Below are 15,726 nucleotides of genomic sequence, written 5' to 3'. Positions count from 1 at the left end.
GCCACATATTCTGTGGGCATGCTCGAAGGAGGCTCCTTTCGAGGGCAGCGAAATTCAAATCAGGCAGCAGTGGGAGACTCTGCTGCTCAGCTCAGACCAGCGAGACCAGGGGCGGCTTGCACGAACATTTAATAACGAAAATAATAACAAATTTAAGAAACGCGTTCTTAAATGTTCCATAAACAACGCCTAGTCCGCACAAGAACGCGTTCTTAAATCCGGTATTACTTTCGTTATTAAATGTACGTACAAGCCATATTGGGCCGTCCAGCTAGCCGACGCAGCCGCTGAGACCCAGGGGATCTCGGCCGTCTGCTACGTGGACGGAGGCTGCGTCCGCCCTCGTGATTACTGGCATCAATAAAAGTTGACTCTCTCTCTCTCTCTCTCTCTCTCTCTTTGGTAACTCCAAACAGCGTGACATCGGGATACGTGTCAGGGATGGCAACCAGTGCCATGTGACCTGGCACAGACAAACCGTCCGCATGTAAAAGGTCCAACGTTTCGGATATAGTTCCGGATCGCGCAGCCGCCCCCAAAAGTAGCATTCGCCCGCGCCATTTTTTTGCTTTTTAGTTTTCGAGACTTTAACCAGACCAAGCCCCCCCAAAAAATGAGATTGTGGTTTTCTATGCGAAGCAGCGCACGCAGCAGCTGCAGCACCGTCATGATGTGCAGTGAAGCTGCAAAAAGGCAACAGTAAAGGAAGTTAAAAATTATTAGCCCTACCGTATTAAAGTAGTTCATGGGCTGTGGGGGTAGCCGCAGAGGGGAGCTGTGATTTATTACGATGTGAGGTTCTTTAACGAACACCCAGAGCGCGGAACATTAGCGTTTTCTTACATTTCTCCTTCTCCAGGATCCGGCCACCGATGCTAGGGATCAAACCCGTAACCTTGTGTTCAGCAGCAGAATGCCATAGTTTCTGCGACACCTCGGCAGGTATAAAAGAAGCTGGGATACACACCAGCTTACCTTCATCACGGACGTCTTCTACCTCACTAGACTCGGTTCAGGCCTACACCGAGATACACCGGATCTCGCCTTTGCGAGTCCCGGAGTCGTAGCTACCTGATGCCACACTCACGAAAATTTTGGAAGCGACGACTTCATGCTCGAGATCGTGGTACAAGAGCCCACGACACAACGTACGCGGCCGACTCAGGTGATTGAGTGGGACTCCTTTCGCAAGCACAGGAAAGCACGCCTCCCGCCATTACCGACATCAAAACATGGACAACCGAAATTGTCAAACAAGTGGCTGACGCAACGCAAATCGTTGACTCAGAGGACTCAATCCCACATTGCGACCGCCACTACGCCCATATCTGGGAAGCGCAAGAAGTCGCTTGAAGCTCTTCTCGCCACTCAAAAATGGGACAGCGATATCCGTCGTCGGCTGGCGCGCGTCCACAAAAACATCGAGAACTATGCAACCGAACTCACCCGGCAGAGCTGGCACAACATTTGTAACCAGATGAACAAAACTCCTAACGCTCGTAACACGTGTAACCTTCTCCGACATCTACTGAACCCGGCTGGAGGCAAGATCTCAGCACGCCAAAAGATGGAGCGAATCTTTCACCAGTATCCTGGCACGCCAGATGAGCTCACACAAGAGCTCCTTGACACCTACATGCGCCCCGAACCGGCAACCAACCTCTCTTCTATCAGGGCTTGGCCAACCTTAGTCTAGACTCTCCAATTACTTTAGCGGAGGTCCGTGCAGAACTAAATCGCCTCAAGACCAACTCGGCGGCCCGCCCCGACCACATTTATAACACTATGCTTAGGAATCTAGATGACGCCTCTATGCACGCCCTCACCGACTACCTTCAAAAGTGGTGGGCCAGCGGTACCATCCCGCAGGAATGGAAGTGCGCCAAGCTAGTCTTCATCCCCAAGCCGGGAAAACCACCCACCTTGGTCAGTCTCCGTACCATCTATATATATTACACACTGCGTCGGGAAGGTAATGGAACATGTTATACAGACCAGACTCCTTCGTTACCTCGAAGACAACCACCTCCTACCAGACACGATGTTCGGCTTCAGCCCTCACTTAGCAGCCCCAGACATTATCCTTCTCCTCCATCTCCAGGTCGTCATGCGTCGCACAGTAGACACGAAAGTCATCGTCGCCCTCGATGTTACCAAGGCCTTCGACAACATCCTCCATGAAGCGATGCTTCAACAACTCCAGAATCTCGGCGTCGGATACCGCACGTATGCGTACGTCCGAGACTTCCTGACCGACTGCAGACTACAACTCAGCACCGGCACGGCACATCCCTTCACCATTTAACCTGCGTACCGCGGCCCGCCGAGAGTCTCCATGCTCTCGCCACTGCTTTTCAACGTTGCATTGCTAGGCCTGCCCAAGATTCTGGCTGACATCCCACAACTACACCACAGCCTTTATGCTGACGATCGCTCTTTGGAACACACGCGGCAGTGGCGGTCAGATCGAAGAGACTCTACAGACCGCCCTCGATCTGGTCGGAGACTATCTCGACACAGTTGGCCTCAGCTGCTCGGCGACCAAGTCAGAATATATCCTCATCCCGTCCCCACGACGACACCAGCAAAACGTATACTTCCTGAGATCAACCTCCAGGTGCAAGGCAACTCCATCCCTCGTACAGATCACATCAAAATTCTGGGCCTATATTTGCAGGCAAACGTCAGTAACAATATGTCGCTCCAACGCATCGACCAGTCGATGGTACAGATCGGACACCTACTCAAGCGAGTCTCCAACAAGCAACGATGTACGCGAGAGTCCAAACTCTTGCGCCTCCTTCAAGCCCTTCATCTGCTCCGCATTGTTAGATACGGGACCGTTTCCTGAGCCTACTTCGATTTCACCAGACCACATCGAATCGCACCACAGCTAATTAAGGAGCGCAGAAGCACGGATACCACATTCCTGAGGCGCGGCACGTGCAAACAAGTTGGCGGCCCCCACTTCGTGTGCCGCCGGTGGAGGTATTGACTGCTTGACTCTTCCCGAAAGTGAAGCGAGAGCCTGGCTGGCACTGTTGCGGGTAAAGTGGGTCCCGAAGCAAGACGGCTGTAATGCGCCGTGAAAACCTGGCGGCGTCGCCCCCATCCATCTATTGTGACGGCGCATTGCAAGTCAGCAAGGCAAGACCACAGGGGGACCAAGCAGCGACTCTCTTCGCCGGGTGTGACTCCATCGCACGGGCGCCTACCATTGGCGGAAAATGACGACGCCCGAGCGGGCTCGCCGATTGGCCGAAAATAGTGTCACCTGAGCGGGCTCTCCCATTGGCCGAACGTGACGTGTCTTAGAGACACCGAAGGGCTTAAAAGACGCAGACCGGGAGCAGCAGAGAGCATTCCTAGAGCATTCCTTGATTCATCTTTTTCGAGCTTCTTGCCACGGGCCGCAGCGTCCGAGTTGCTGCCGGCCCGTAACGACTCTAAGACTGTTAATTGACTCTCACTGTAAGTAATATAAATAAACTTCCCAAATTTTCATCCCGACGTCCTCCTCAACTCCTACAGCATCACTTACTCTGCACCTCACCTACGTCTCAACAACCCCGAAAGCGAACGGCTAGAGGCGTCACTTCGCAAAGCATATAAGACGGCCCTGGGGCTTCCAATGTCCACAGCTACTCACAAGCTTATGGCTCTCGGCATCTGCAACACTGTGAGCGAACTGATCGAAGCTAACCTCACCGCCCAATACGAGCGGCTCTCACTCACGCACGCTGGCCGAGCGGTGCTGCAGCAAGTTGGAATCTCACCAACGAGGGCGGCTCCCAATTATATTCACCTTGCACCGGAATATCATCAAACTTTCCGGATCCCTCCCATTCACAATCGGATGCATCCGGAACATCACGCCGAGAGAACACCACGCCACCGTGCACGTCAATTCGAGAAACGCTTCAGCGGATGTCCGGATGTCACATATACGGACGCCTCTTACAACCCCCTCGAAGCCAGTGATGGTGGTGGTAGCCCTCGCCCCGCACCGTAGCTGGTACACAGCCTGCCGTATTCGCAACGCAGAAACCGTCACCGCCGCAGAGGAGGTTGCCATTGCGCTGGTGATAACTGATCCTAATGCTAAAGACGTCATCAGTGACTCTCAACAGGCTATCCGCAACTACGATGCCGGCCGTATCTCTCGCCAGGCGTCGCACATTCCACTTTGTTCTCCCCCCTCTTCCATCCCCTGCTTACTCCTTTGAGCTCCAGCCCACGAGTCGTTCAGCGGAAACACCCAGGTGCACACACTTGCCCGAGATTTTAGCTGCCGAACAGAGTGTAGGACCCACCGGCCCGCTTACCCTGACACGATTATCTCGCACGATTTTCTACTCACCGCTTACACAGACATCCTTTAGTACTACCGACTCAGAAGACGCATATATCCTCCCGCACACCGCGACCTAACAAGACGCGAGACCGTCCAATGGTGCAAACTACAAACAGGTAGCTTCCCGCACCACCTCTTATACGGTAGAATCTTTCCGCAACAGATAGCGCCTGGGTTCAAACACTGCTCAGCTCCGGCCACTCTCATACAAAATGACATGGACACGTACGCATTACAACGCAGGCAACGTAAACAGACCACGTTTCTTGTTTTTGTTTTTGCCAAATTTGGTTGCATAATTTCTTTAAATGTGTGCGCATACATGGGCTTTTCCCCAAACTCACTGAATATGTCCACATGCTGCGGCACACAGCGATTAAGCTTCCGTGACGCAATCCTGGAGCTGTACGCCCTAAGACTGGATACATGACTTAGAGGAACATGAAAACAGCCTTTAAATTATTTGTAACGACAATTCCTTTACTTGGGACTGCGAATTAAGGAAGATGAGGCGTTACAAGCTGCCTATAATGTGCATAGTTCTTCATAGAAGCATTCGATGTATTAAAAAAAGTGCACTGGCAATTTCTTTTTCTTTCTTATTTCCTTGCTCCTTCACATGCAGAACATGTACATTTATGACGAGAAAAGAAACGCAGACCACAAAAGAGTTTTATTTTTTTGCTCTGTAGTGCTTACAAATATGTTTTGTAACAAGAAAAAAAATGCGAAACAACAGGACATTCCACTGCCATTCTGATGGCGCTTATCCCAAAGCTGGCTCTATAGTTAGGAAATTACTTTTAATTGAACGTGCCTTGAGGCTCCAATCTGCACGTTGCGATTCGCGTCCTTTAGTATCAGTCAAAATGTAATCAGTGAAAATTTGTTCATCAGTCAATTGTAAATTTTTTTTTTCTGGTGCAAGTACCCATCCACCTCCTCTGGTAATACAGCCTATGGAGTAGAATTGTGCTACATGCCACGCCCGCATATCGCTTACACGATGCTTTTTACATTATGGAACAGGTTACGCTGCAGTCATTCTTCGCTACTTTTCCTTTCTTATTTTCCGTCTCCTTTTTTTTCGTTTATTTTGTTTATTTCATACATGCCTTAATGAGTGTTTTTGGTGATTGGGATAGCCCGGTCTTAGGTGGCAAGAACAGGCAATTAGTTCAACATTTTCTTCGAATGAAAAAAAAAAACCATCTGATATTTATTTATTTATTTATTTATTTATTTATTTATTTATTTATTTATTTATTTATTTATTTATTCATTCATTTATTTTTAGGAGAGGGACGGTGCTGCTAGAGTGGTTCCATCCTGACTTACTGAGAGCAAGCAATCGCCTTTTAATTACGGATCCACTTTACACGGATGATTGTGTACCGAGTTTCCGGGACATTTATATTTCTTTATTCCTTTTTCTTTCCCAGTTTTTCCCGCTTTCTAGTGCCCTTTATCATTCGGGAAAAACGTGCACTTTAGAAAACGTAATTATACAACGCAAAATTATCCTGTCTTCTTTAAGTTTCCGCATCGATCGTCGCTCTCGGTTGATCGCATATTTTTGTTCTTCGAAGGCTTTCGATAAGATTAACCACCACCCCTTGCTTATTAAACTAAAAAGCTTGAACGTAGAGGCTAAGCTTCTTAGGTGAATCGAAGACTTCCGGACTAATCGGGGCTTTGAATTCTTTTTAATTCTTTCATTATAGTTTCTCTACACCGACAGTTAAACCTTGAGTGCCCCCGCGCTGTGTCTTTGGTCCTGTCCTTTGCTGAACTATATATGTTAATGGCTTTACTTGTCGCCTAACTCCCTTATCATGTGCTTCGTCGCGTATAGAGTACGCGACCACCCCAGCACATCGCGTGAGAAAAAACGAAAGGACAAAGAACAATGCCCGGGTATAGACAGCAGCGACCAGTTCCACTCGTATATAGTTGAATAACTCCTAACAAACGTAGTGTAGGCGCGACTATCACCTCCAAAGCCGATGACGAAGAAGTGGCCTCACGACTATGTAGCGCGAGAATAGAACTCGCTAGGCTCTCGACCTGAGCGGCCGCGGTAGCTTGGCTTCATCCGTCATAAAGTCCATAAAGCTGCGCTCGCGCCAATGACGTTCCTAAAGTCGACGGACCTGAGAAGACGCTTATACACGTTCTGTGACAATACTACTGTGCACATCAACCCTACCTTATTTCGCCTTCGTCGTCTCCTTCTTTCTTTTAATCCGTCATCACTTTTCAACCGTGTACATTAGCCAACCGGACGTCTGGCTGGGAAACCACCCTGCCTTATCATGTTTTTTTTTTCTTCTCTCTCTCACTCCGCCAGAATGCATTAGGTACAATGCGTCCTGTTTCGAGAAGACTCGAACTCGCGCCCATAGCCCACTGGATCATACGAATGTCTGAGCCGCCATCTAACAATCATGGGCACGCGTACGGTCGCGGTGTAGAATCGCGACGTAGGAGATAGAAACCCTGGTCTACCGTAATCCTGGCGGAGACCTGCACATTTGGAAATCGCTTACTGCGGCGTGATACGCAACAGCCGCCTAAGTGTGGCTATATATATGGATATATATAGGCCAAATGCTAGATCAGATTAGTAACAAAGCAGATTAGGCAAACACACGGTTTTCAGCGGCAGTTTATCGCGCTTTGGAGAGCATACAAGGTCAAGCCCTACGCATGTGTTTAGGGCTGCCTCGGTGCACCTCAACAGCAGCAACAATTGCCATCGCGGGAGACAATATGATCCAGACACATCTAGCTGTCGACTCTCTCAGAGCGCACATTTGCCATCTGTCAAGGATCCCCGACCATCATTTGGCCTCCCTACGAACCGAGAGACCTCAAGCGACCTTTTCAAGAGTGATTAACGCTCATCAAGAGTACACCGGCCGCGAAGCCGTCATCTCCACTGTGGTGCATATATATATATATATATATATATATATATATATATATATATATATATATATATATATATATATATATAAACCTACGGTTCGACCTCACCTACCAGCTCAACTGCCACATTCGTCATTCCCGCTAAGCAGGTTACAGTTAGATTCAAATTGTCACACACGACTACATCTACGTCGGCAGAACTTGCAGCTCTGCATGCCGCTATAACGTATGTCACCGAAGAGCCAACAGAGAAATGGGTTGTATTTTGTGATTCTAAGGCAGCTCTTCCCAGTATCAAGTCTGCATTACACCGCAGAACTTACGAGCAGATGATATCTGACATCGGGGATGTGGACCATCATGCTCTGGAAAGAGGGCACAACATCATATTTCAGTGGATTCGTGCTCACTGTGGCATCGTCGGCAACAATCTAGCTGACAAGGCTGCCCGATCTGCCCACGAAGATAGCCAGACGCGTCCAACACCTTCGGCGAGGTCGGACGCTGCCAGGGAACTTCGCCTACTTGCACGCAAAAAGTCACAATATCTCTGGATTTCAATTGCCTTCAATTGCCGATTACGTAAACTGGACCCCACGCTACGGCTACAACTGCCATCTAGCCTTTCCCAGCGGCGAAACAACCTTGCTGTGCCGTTTGCGGCTGGGAGTGGCGTTCACGAACACATACTTCTATCGTTTGGGAATGGCCGAGAGCCCGATGTGCGACTCCTGTGGCTGCGAGGAAACCATCGAGCACCTATTGTGTACATGCCTTCGCTACGATGTATAACGACTCTCTCTGCGGGCGACTTTGCACCTATTGGACTCAAGACCGTTCACTGAGTCAAAGATACTCGGACCGTGGCCGCACCCGCCACTGGAACGAAAAGCGATTCGTGCACTAGTGCAATACTTGAAGTGCACCTGCTTAAGAGGCCGTTTATATATAGGGTGCGCAGAAAGCGGCGAAGGAATACAAAGAGCGAGAAGCAGCCGAATGGAACGCCGTAGGCGGGTTACGTCACCGGCACGGTAAAGAGGGCGCTGACAAATGCATTGCGAGCTACTAGGCCCACAGAATTCCTCACAATAATTACTAGAAGGAATTCTGGCGCTAGCGTCGACGGGAGATGAAATGGGGACGTTTCAGCCAGCATGGGAAGTACATGGATCGGCCTAAACTTCGTCCTTCTGGCTTCAACCGGCTACATGATACTGTGTAACAAATAATTAAATAAACATTATTAAAATTATCCGACATCAGGATTTGAGCACAGGACCTCTAGCACAGAAGCCCGATATGGAAACCATTACGTTACGGCCGCATGCATCGGCGAGCGACATAGAACGCCCTTATGAATTTCTTGCGGGCAGCCAGCGCGTTGAAACGCTTGGCGCGGTTCAATTTGGCCACCTCGACAGGTTGAGCCGCTGCAATCAGTAGCGGTTGTCCGTGTCCGCAAAGTATTCTGCACTTAGGAAAGTATAGATCGCTTTGAAGTTTAGGACAATGAAGACAGATAAAGCGTAATAAACAAAACCACAGGGCCGTCCAGCTGAATCCACAAGTACGAAGGTCAGACGAATCCATGTACTTCCCACCATTCCCATGGTGGCTGAACGATCGCAGTGCCAGAGTTCCCTCCAGTAATTATTGTACGAAACTCCATGACTATAGGCTTGACGCTCCTGTATATCTTACTCTGTGGTAGCAACTTCCGGCGGGTGCATTCCCGGATTCCACCGTAAAGTCGTGATGCGCGTATTAATTTTTTTCTTCTTCTTCTTCTTGTTCCCTGCTCTTTTCGCCGGGCGACAAGTGCTGAGCGCGATTCAGCACCGCACGTTTCACTCGTGGCTTCCGGCAGTGCACTATCGGCGAAGCCATTCAGAAGGGAAGCCGCATCTCTCTGGCCGTTCTTCTCAGCGCGGATATGTCTCGCATCGAGGAAGAGGCAGCTGTTCTCTCTCTTCCCGCCTTGAAAGCGCTGCGCGCTCGCTGCAGCCGAAATGGGGCGTCCGGGTCCGTTCGGCGCCGCGGGAGCAGCGCGCTCGGTATCCGGCACGTAGCCGCGCCGTGGCGAACGTCCCTCCCCGCATCCACACACCCCCTTGGCAGTGAGCGAGCGCGCGCGCACGGCCCCCGTATTCGCGGACCCTGATCGATGGGGGGGGCGGTTGGTCTATGCAGACCTCATCGGGCGATACGCCGTCCGCTTCTACCCAAACCGGCAGTGGGACGAGAAATCGAAGGCGCCTCAGACAACAAAGCAAAACCGAAAAGAAGGGGGAGGAAAGCGGCGAGGGAAATTGCCTGCTTTCGGCAACGGGACCTCCCGAAACAGAGTGCCGCTCCCAAGCAGAGAGAGTGAGGGAACAACAAAAGGGAAACAAGACAAAAAGAAAGAAAAGACCTACGCGATGCCCAAAGTGCCCATTTAATCGATCCGAGATATACGCAATTCCCTTCAGTGCTCTACGCGAGCCTTCCCCGTCGTTTCTAGATGAGTTATGTCTTGAGGCAAATTGGGCAGTTTGGCACGTTATGCCTTAGATATCCCGCTCCCCTCCAATTTTTTTTTTTTCGGTGGGCGTTTTCTGGAAGCGTTCGGAAGATGACGTTTGATAGACAGGCATGCCGGTGCACCGACAGGTTCATCGAAGCCACCAAGTTAGAAAAATCTCAAACACAGCACGATCGTTTTTGAGGGCTAACGAAATGTGTCCGAGGCAGAGGCAAAATGAAATGATAAAATAATAAAATAATTAGGGTACGTAACGCGCTTCACTATCTTCTCTGCATTTTCTTTATTGTCGGTGTAGTAAGAGTTCTTAACGGACAGGGTGCGGACACGTACGGCGTCTTTATTGCGGTCAGTCCAAGAAAATCGGACACGACAAAGTGGGCATGTAGGGAGGTCACTGACCGCAAGGAAGGACGCGCACTTCGCAGGGCACTTCATATGTTCACTCGTTGTCAAACGAGGGGCCACTTTCGAGAACCATCAGTGTGCACTGTTTCGGTGCTTTGTTTTATCTCCAGATTGCGAGCTATTTACGTTCTTCTCTTTTCCGTCTCCTGTTTCTGGTAAATATAATTGATCGATCGATTGATTGATTGATTGTTTGATTGATTGATTGATTGATTGATTGATTGATTGATTGATTGGAGGACTCTATATTAATTTCGATTAATTGGGTTTTTTTCAAAGCACGGCCAAATATAAGTACAAGAACGTTTTTGAGTTACGACGCCTTTGAAATGCTGCCGTCGGGCCCTGGGATCGAGCTGGTGACCTCTTTCCCAGCAGCGCAGCGCCATAGCATGCTCTGAGATACCACGACGGGTCGAAACAGGAATACAGCACGGCCTAGAGCATGTTGCTTCGGACCTCTCCATCTTAGCTCCATCCTACCACCTATATACAAATCACGGTGGGCTTACATGCCTCGGCGAGGTTTCCCATATTCTCTCACTCTCTTTTTTTTTTTCGATTTGATGTTAGGCTCTGTTTCACTTGTGCACTGAGTTTACCCCACATCAGATATCGGGGGGTCTTCGCTAAATTACCCGTAGACTTTTGTTCAGTTATATGATGCCTCTAGGAGTTCAACCCCTTTACCCTTGTGGTAAAAGCATTTTTCTGTTTCTTGTTTACACATTTCTTGTTGGGATATTTAAGTTGAGTAGGCGGTGTGTGTGACAATTCATATGACTTATTGAGTTTGTTTTTCTGATCTGCGACAGGATGATACGATGTGACCGTTGTTAATCGAGTGTACAAAATAATATAGAGACAGGGACCTAGTCAGGTGCGGACCCAGCACCTTTACTCCCTGGTTTCCTTGGTTTCTTATTTTCTCTTTGTCGCACTCTCTTCTCTAGATTCTTAGTGAGTGTGGAACGGATGCACGCGACAAAAAAGGGAAAGTGAAACTGAAATAAACTGAAATAACTATATCACATTAACAAACCGGCAAATCAGAAACATTTCTTGCTATAACAAAGAGCTTTGCGCGTGCATTCCCTGTCAGGTAGATGTACCTCAAATTTTTGTTAGAAACGGACATATACGAGTTCAACACGTCCATACTATAGCTCCTCGACTCCATATGATCCCGTCTGCTGCCAGTAGCCTCTCATGCGGAGAATCTCCCTTAAAACTACTCCTTACACGATCCGTGGCCGATATAGGGCATACTCCTGGCCTTGCGGATTCGTTCCGGGTGGACGACACGGCAATAAATCACGTCGCAGATATCGGTTCGCTTCTCGCGCGTGCTCATCGTCGTCCTCTCGAGGAGTGCCCGAAGCAACCGACCGGCCTATTAGTTTCGGCACGAGCGAGCGCGAACAGCCAGCTCGGAGGAAAATGACAGCTCCGGCGAGTCAGAGCGCACTCGAGCTCAAACTTAAGCATCCCGAGCCCGCTACTCTGGTCCAGTCGAGCCCGAGAACGCGGCGCACTCGCGGAAGCCCGCGCAGCCCATTTTGGGGGCCACATAAAATGCCCGCAAACAGCCATTAGAACAGAGAGCCTCTCCGAGCCGCCTCGGTGTGCGGTCGATCAAGGCGGCGTGCGGAATGAGTCCTAATGACCTGCTCCCGCTTTGGGAGAGACCGAGAGAGGAGAAGAGTGCACAACTACGAGAAAGAAAGAGAAAGAGAGAGAGAGAAAAAGAATTATTGTAAGGATGCGAACGGGAGTCGTCGCAAACTACGTAGTCGCCTTTCTTTACAGCACGACGCGAACTGACTTTATACAAAGTGATGTAGGGCCACGGCTTCTGATCGCTTGTAGAGCTCATAGCGAAGCCGCATGGAGGTCTTTAATAAACGTCCCGTGTCCAGACGCCCGCGAGTCAAGCGAAATTCATGCGGCACCGCCGCTGACTGGTTTTTGAAGAGCTCACCGCGTCATACGGGAGCAGTCTGGTTTCCATAAGACGATTTCATGAAGCTACACAGGCCATATACCCCTCTCGCTCACCGTGAGCGGCGGTGGCAGTGAATAGCCTACTCTCCTCATTAGCATAGCCTCTCTCATATATATGTGTATTTGTTCCTTCTGTCCCCACGCCGGCGCCCTCTCATAGGCGGGCACGCGGAGAGCCATGGTGTGCCCCGTACGTTTTCCTCTAATGGCCACTAACGAGAACCAAGTCGAGATTCCCCGAGATCTCGTTCCACTTGCAGATGCGCAGCGGAGTTCGTTAAACGCACATTTCCCTCTGCTCCTCGCCCCAGCTCTTTAGGCAGATTTAGCAAGAGGACGAGGCGCCACTCGGGGGAAAACGCAGTGCAGACTGCCCATAACGCGCAGGCTTCTGCGGATGATGTATACCGTATCCCATATATATACCTGGTAGAGCGCAGGAGCGCGCGTTAGAAGCTGATCTTTTATTCTGCTGTCTAGTTTCTGTATTTTTTTTTGTTCGTGTATGTTTTATCGCCTACGATCACGTAAGTAAGAAAAGTAAGCGAAGTGTAGTGACACTTTATGCATTGAAAATGATGCTATACATAAGAGATGCATGCAGCTTTCGGATGCGGCGTACCCAGAAAGAACGCAAAGGAAGCAAACATATTAAGGTGACACATCCGACATATGTACGATGTGACTGATGGCTTCGCTGCGTGCCATCCGCTGGCAAGGTGCTCAGCTTTCTTTCTTATTATTTTTCTTGCCTCAGGCAAGCGAGGAGCGAGTGATAAAAAGAAGTAAAGATTAAGCGATCCAAAACAGAGCAGTAGTGCACGTCGGTGCGATATCCTGTGACTCCCAGTATCCCGCGTGAGATATTATAGGCTGGATGCTCAATGCGTATTCAGAAAACGCTGCACTGTTTACAGACATCACATCTGGGTAGAGAGAGAGAGAGAGAGAGAATGAAAAGGAAAGGCAGGGAGGTTAACCAGATATGAGTCTCCGGTTTGCTACCCTGCACTGGGGATGGGGGATACGGGTTAGAAAGATGGCAGAGGAAAACGCAAAAAAAAGGAAAAAAAAAAGACACGCACACATGGAGGCACACACACAAATGGCGTTCCAGTTAAAGTCGTTCACACAGGCCCGTAGATCGTAAAAAACGCAATAGCGCTCGCACGGCCTTTTCTTCTGTGACGTTAGGTCCTTTCGATGTTGTAGAATTAATTTTTCGGATAGCGGTTGGTCATCCAGTCGGTCAAGTTCGTCGCGAAGGCATGCCCTCTGGGAACTGTACTGCGGGCAGGCACACAAGATATGGCCAATTGATTCTTCAAGGCCGCAGTGGTCACAGATTGGGCTGTCGGTCATCCCTATGCGGAATACATAGGCTTTAGTAAAGGCAACGCCCAACCAAAGTCGCTATAAAAGCGTGGCGTCTCTACGGCGAAGCTGTGATGGCGCTCGAAGACTTAGTGTGGGATCAAGTGAGTACAGTCGCGTGTTTCTTAAATGTGGCTCATTCCATTGCGACGCGGTGCACTGCCGAGCAAGTAGGCGGAGCTTCCGTGCTGCGTCAGTTCTAGAAAGAGGAATTGTGACGTGGCGCTCCTCAGTATGGGCTGAGCGGGCAGCGTGATCCGCCCGTTCATTGCCGATAATCCCGCAATGACTTGGAAGCCACTGAAAGGTTATTTCGTGGCCTGCATCACTTGTATGTTGTAACATTTCTGTAATATGGAATATTAGCTGTTCGTGCGGTCCGCGTCGTAAAGGTGACAGTAGAGACTGCAGTGCCGCCTTCGAATCGCAGAATATTGTCCATTTGTGTGGTGGTTCATCACCAATGTGTTGAAGGGCAGTAAAGAGCGCTGCGAGCTCTGCTGCCGTCGATGTTGTGGCGTGAGTTGTCTTAAATTTGATTGTTGTAGCTTTCGCTGGTATGACGATTGCCGCCGCGGAGCTGCTTGGAAGAACAGATCCATCAGTGTAAATATGCGTAGAATCACGGTAGTTCTCGTACAAATGTAGTAGCGTGAGCTGTCTAAGGGCCGGCGACGATAGATCAGCTTTTTTCGAGATACCAGGTATAGCGAGGTTGATTTTTGGCTGAGCGAGGCACCATGGAGGAATCGAAGGTCTCATAGCCGGGGTGAAACAAGCTGGCAATGACTCATTATATGCGGTTATCGTCTGGCTGAAAGATGTGTGTGGTCTGTCCTTTGTAAGGGAAGCCAGGTGGTGACGGGGAGTCCTGGCCAGATGCCTTATATGTGTCCTGAGTACTTCAATTTCAATGTGGGTCCTGACAAGGTGATCTCCAGCGATTGCTATTGTAGCCACTGTCGAAGCACTCTGAGGCAGGCCTAGACAGATCCGGAGCACTTGACCCTGAAGACTTTGTATTGTGCGTACATTTGTTTTACCTGTGCTGCTTATTGCTGGCAAGCTGTATCGCAGAAATCCTAGAAAAAGCACCCTGTACAGTTGCAACATGGCACTGGGCGACATTCCCCAGGTCTTGCCAGCGAAAAACTTGAGCAGGTGACAGATGCCTGTCAACCTCTTTTTCACGTATGATACGTGTGGGCTCCATGACAAGTCCCTGTCGATTATGACACCTAGGAACTTGTGCGATCGGACACGTCGTATTATTTGGCCATTTATCATTACACTGTAATTGGCCATGGGTTTGCGCGTAAATGGCACTAGTGCGCATTTCTCTGAGGAAATTTCCAGGCCTCGATTACGGAGGTAGATAACAGTTTGTGTGGCGGCTCTCTGAATTCTCGCTCTCAAGTGTAGGCGTGTTACTGCAGACGTCCATATGCAAATGTCATCGGCGTACATTGAAAGCCTGACTGTGGTTGGCACGTGCTCAAGGAGAGCAATTAGTGTTAGGTTAAATAACACAGGGCTAAGTACACCGCCCTGGGGGACACCGCGGTAGCTGTAATGTAGAGAAGTATGGCCTCCCTCGGTGCTTACAAAGAAGGATCGCATGGATAGATAGCTCCGTATCCATTGAAACATCCGGCCACCCACTCCTACCTCTGCGAGAGCAGAGAGGACGGCTTCATGCGTAACGTTGTCATACGCCCCTTTAACGTCGAGGAATAAAGAAGCGCAGAGACGCTTACGGCATTTCTCATGTTGAACGTAGGTGACCAGGTCGATGACGTTATCGATCGATGATCGACCGCGTCGGAAGCCCGCCATGGCATCTGGGTAGGTGTTATGGTACTCCAGGTAACACTCCAGCCGTCCTAGGACCATCCTCTCCATTACTTTGCCCACACAGCTCGCCAACGCGATCGGGCGATAGGATGAGAGCTCCAACTGCGATTTGCCAGGCTTCAGCAGTGGAACAAGGCGACTTGTCTTCCAGGTTGTTGGTAGCGTGCCATTTCTCCAAGATTCATTGTACACCTCGAGGAGAACTCCTCTCGCTCGCTCCCCCAGGTGACACAGAGCTCGGTAGGAAATTCCGTCAGGTCCTGGCGCTGATGTG

At 49.7% G+C, this 15,726-nt stretch overlaps 1 protein-coding gene and 1 pseudogene across 9 annotated transcripts in view; one reads left to right on the top strand and one right to left on the bottom strand.

Annotated features, from left to right (window-relative positions):
• Positions 1-15,726, bottom strand: part of LOC139060753 (collagen alpha chain CG42342-like) — a 462,978-nt gene that overhangs the window by 170,236 nt on the left and 277,016 nt on the right. The gene's annotated exons all lie outside the window — the stretch shown is intronic.
• LOC139054839 (uncharacterized) lies at positions 1,976-11,050 on the top strand (annotated as a pseudogene).

The sequence above is a fragment of the Dermacentor albipictus genome, chromosome 1 (assembly GCF_038994185.2).
Source record: "Dermacentor albipictus isolate Rhodes 1998 colony chromosome 1, USDA_Dalb.pri_finalv2, whole genome shotgun sequence".
NCBI lineage: Eukaryota > Metazoa > Arthropoda > Arachnida > Ixodida > Ixodidae > Dermacentor > Dermacentor albipictus.
This window is presented reverse-complemented; position numbering and strand designations above follow the sequence as displayed.